Genomic DNA, 4627 nt, shown 5'->3' with positions numbered 1-4627 from the left:
CGCAGTGAGATGTGCACTTGCCTTAAGGGCTGTGGTGTCCCTCCTCGCCCACCCCCTGCCCCCACCCTTTCCTCCATCCTAGGTCCCCACTAAGAACTTTGGAATGCATCCTCCCTGTGTGTTTTTTTTATGCCTCTGAGACTCAAATACCTCAAATAATATCATCCTTCAAAATTCACTCCATATTCACCTGACCCTCCCTCTATGGCCCTTGTTCCTCCCTTTTACAGGCCCCTCAAGGGAGCAAGTCCATTGCGGTGTCGCGGACTTCTAGTAGAAGGATGAGGATCTCTATCAGGCCAGGGACCAGGTGGCCCAACCCATGGGAAGTCTGCCCACTTTCCCTCACACTCACTCATACTTCAACTTCTGGGAGGACTGATCTGTGGACCTACCTGATGTGTCATAATCAGCAAGAAAGAAGTCATGACATTTCCTCCCACAGCTCTGCAGGGACAGAAGGCAGACAGCAAGACCCATGGGCAGCAGGAGCTTGCGTAGGAAGAGACTTGCCCATTGTGCCAGGGACTTTCAGGGACAGCCAGACTTTTCTCGCTGTCACCATGATATCAGCAGCCACTGCCATCACACTGGCTGCAGCAGGGAGGCCTAGCCAGGGCTGCATGCTCTGTGGAGCCAGCAGGAGCCCGGGACAAGTGGGATCCCCACCTTTTATGAGTTGGGGAGGGAGCTTCTGGGTGCACTTGCAGCTGTAGACCCAGACCTCTCGCTCTATGGAGCAGGCAGGAGCCCTGCCCTCCTGGGCGGGACTGCAGCCACCCAAGTTGTGGCTGCAGATCCAAGTCTCCCTGTCCTCTTGCGGGGACTGTGAGCAGGCAGGATCCCTGCCCTCCCGGCTGCAGTTGCAGCCAAACGATCCATAGCTGCAGACCCAGGAGCTGGGGACAAGTGGGAGGCCCACTCCTTCAGATTTGGTGGGTTGGGAGCTCCCTAGGAGCAGCTGCAACTGCCCTCCCAAGCACAGGACCCAGGCGTGTCTGCAGCCTGCACTCTCTGAAGCCCAGGAAGGCCCCTACTGTCACTGCAGGCTCAGAAGTGTCTGCTCCCACTGCCTGATCTCTACCTGCTCCCAGCACCCACTCTGATTTCAGAGCAGGTTGGGAGCTGAGCCCCTGCACTGTCACAGCTCAGCCAAGTGTGCACATGGCCAGGCCAGCACTGGCATGCCAGCCCCTTGCCACCTCAAACACCTCCAGAATTTGATTGCTGAGGAACATGAGAGGGGAAACCAAGGGGGTTCTGAGGGCAGCTGGGCGGTGGCCTGCAGGTGCCCCTTGGTGTGAGCAGCCTGGGCACCATGGACTGCAGTCGGAGGCAGACAGGATCCAGAGCAGAAGGGGGCAGTCCCTGGTAAGGCCCCACCTTCAGGCCAGGGACTGGCCAGGCTGCCAATCCCAGAGACCAGAGTGTGGACTTGTGGTGCCTTTTCTGGACCCATCCATGGCTGCCCATGGACCAATGTACATGCACTTTCTCCCCTCTGAGGTCTGTAAATGCCTGGGACTCAGCCAGAGCCGGGCAGAGGATGGAGAGACAATGGGACGACCAGCTGCAGAGAGGAGCTACCCTCTCCAGGGCCTCCTCTCTGCTAAGAGCTGCAGAGGTTGGAAAGACCTGCCTGCAGAGAGAAGCCACACTCTTCAGGGCCTCCTCTCTGCTGAGAGCTGAACACTTGACCAAACAACCTGCCTACAGAGGAACTACCCACTGCGGATCTCCTCTGAGCTGTTCTAACACTCAATAAAGCTCCTCTTGTTAGTTTTTTTTTAAAGTGAATATACAATTTATTTAACATTCAAACTTCATTAAGATATGTGCAATATGGCAATTTTATGGGGGATTAAACCCTACCTAGGATGATTGCTTGCTGGAGCTTAGCAATAGGGTCCAGTTCACACTTAGCACTAATTAAATATGTTATTGAATAAATACAATACCAAACAAAATGTATTCAAATGCTTTCTAAAAAAAAAAAAAATTTAAGGTCTTTCTACTCAGGCTGACTAACACAATAAAGGCAGATATGCTAGTTAAACATAATTGGCTGATTTTATACAGCACCTATATCTTTTAGTTCACGAGTATATTATTAAATGATAGAGAACATCTAATACAACCATTTCTACAGATTAGGAAATAAATTTCTAAGAAAGAAAGATTTTACAAACCCCATCTTTTATACCCACCCCAACAGTCTAACTCTAAAGGGGATAAAGCCAATGACTTTCCTCACAAGAGCTCATGACTAATGTAGCTTTGCTATCAAAATCTATATTTCTGATCCATTATGAGCATTGAGATAAGATTCAAGTATTCCCAAAGAAAGAACCACAATGCATGTTGTGATCACCTATTCAGCAATAGCGAGTACTGCATCCAAAACTCTCATCCCAGGAATTAAATAAGGTCAGCCACATTCATGGGAATCTCCTCTACTATAGTATTGTAGAAAGTCTCAATGCCACAAAGAATCCTCTTGTCTTCTTCAGTAACAAAGTTCATAGCCACACCTTTCCTCCCATATAGACCCCCTCTGCCAATTCTGTGAATATAGTTTTCACAATTGGTAGGTAGGTCATAATTTATAACCAAAGACACTTGTTGCACATCAATCCCGCGAGCCAACAAGTCAGTAGTGATCAGAACATGGGTTGACCCTGATCAGAATTCCCTCATGACAACATATCTCTCCTTCTGGTCCATGTCACCATGCAGAACAGAAACTGTGAAGTCTCTGGCATGCATTTTTCTCAGTCAGCCAGTCCACTTTGTGCCTTGAGAAAAATAACAGCCTGCGTAATGGTCAGTGTCTCGTACAAGTCACAAAGTGTTTCCAACTTCCATTCCTCTCTCTCTCAACACTAATATAAAAGTGTTTGATTCCTTCAAGGGTCAATTATTCCTTTTTCACCAGAATTCGAATTGGATCTCTCATGAATTTTTTGGTCACTTCCAACACATCAGTTGGCATTGTGGCAGAAAGCAACACAACCTGAATACTTTTATTTAGTTTTTGGAAAATCTCATAGATTTCATCCTTAAACCCACGGCTCAACATTTCATCTACTTCATCCAAAACAAACATTTTGATCCATTTTGAAAAAAGATATCTTCTGTTTCACATATCAAATACTCTCCCAGGTGTACCAACAACAATATGTGGTGCTTCAGCCTGCAGTTTTTGCATTTCAGTTTGCATTTGTTCCACCAATGCAGACATGACAAGTTGCTCCCATATAGTCTCCAAGTGCCAGAATTACCTTTTGGATCTGTGGAGCCAGTTCTCTGGTGAGGGCCAATATTAGTGCTTGGGTCTCCAACTGTTGCAGGATGGAAATAGCAAATGTGGCTGTCTTGCCAGTACCTAACTGAGCTTGAGCAATCACATCATACCTTTTCATACAGGTAATAGTAGCTCTCTGCTGAATAGTGGAAGCCTTCTCAAAATAGTAAGCATAGATGCCCCAAAGAAGAGACTCCTTTAAAGTTATATCATCAAAGTTATCAACAATCTTATTCCAGTTGCTGTCAATTACACCATCGGGGTCCATTCCCTCTGGGCTGCCATGTTCTCTGTTATAATCCATGGAGCCACCAGACATGATCCAAAAAAACACTCAGTGCCTGACTGAAAAGTCCTCTTCGTCTTGTTTGCCCTCCACTTGTCTGCATATCTTATTCTTCCTGGATGCAGGACAAGAACTTAAACAAAGGCGCCACCAGCCACAGAGGTTTCCAGCCAGAAAATCGACACCCCAAAGATCCTATAACACCCGTATCTGCATCCACAGGGCATTGTTTAGTAAAAAGAAAGGGACTTAAGAGAGCTTTTGTTTCTTTGCCCAAACAATCTCCTGCTTTGAGAAACACTGGAAACACACAGTCCCATGTCACCCTTAGTGGAGGATGTATTTCTTTTGTGACAGAAATAAGGAATTTTATGTCTGTATTTACACATGCTTTTTTCTAAGGATGTTGCTCTGTTGCCAAGGCTGGAGGGCAGTGGCATAACTCCTGGGTTCAAACAATCTTCATCCTGCAGCCTCCCAAGTGAGTGGTACTACAGGTGTGGATACAACACCTGAACAATCGATTCATCTATTTTTAGAGAGTGATCCCACTATGTTGTCCATCCTGGTCTCAAATTCTTGGGCTCAAGAGATCCTCCCACCTTGGCCAATTTTTATACAGGCTTTAATTAATCACTTTTTTCTGTGATTCTGGGTTTTCTGCCATGATTCCAGGGAATGTAACAACAGAAGATCTTACAGGGCAATAATCCTACTGCATTTATAATCAGACTAACAATTATTACACTTCAGTTTTTATGTCACCATTATGCTTAAATGACACATTGACCAAGACATAGAATTAAAGATTCTGAGATTTTGACATTATTAACAAATCAACTTGAGAAATATACAATCGTGCACTATCAGGAAAATTCTTGCCTTGAAACTCATGTAGGATAGGCGAACCCCAAAGTTGGAGCTTATTCCAATACTTTTACTGAATAGTACTGCTCCTTTCTGAACAGGGCTAACCCACAGGCAGGGAGCCAGCAAGCAGCAACCTATGGGCTCTTGACAACTGTATTTTTACTCAT

At 46.1% G+C, this 4627-nt stretch overlaps 1 pseudogene across 1 annotated transcript; it reads right to left on the bottom strand.

The window, feature by feature from the left end:
• Positions 1–2403: 2403 nt before the first annotated feature.
• Positions 2404–3749, bottom strand: LOC101006076 (annotated as a pseudogene). Its single transcript, XR_163322.5, has one exon. The product of XR_163322.5 is annotated as a eukaryotic initiation factor 4A-II pseudogene (transcript).
• Between the last annotated feature and the right edge of the window lie 878 nt (positions 3750–4627).

The sequence above is a fragment of the Papio anubis genome, chromosome X (genome assembly GCF_008728515.1).
Source record: "Papio anubis isolate 15944 chromosome X, Panubis1.0, whole genome shotgun sequence".
Lineage (NCBI taxonomy): Eukaryota > Metazoa > Chordata > Mammalia > Primates > Cercopithecidae > Papio > Papio anubis.
Note: the sequence above shows the minus strand (reverse complement) of the source record. Positions and strands in the feature narration are given on the sequence as shown.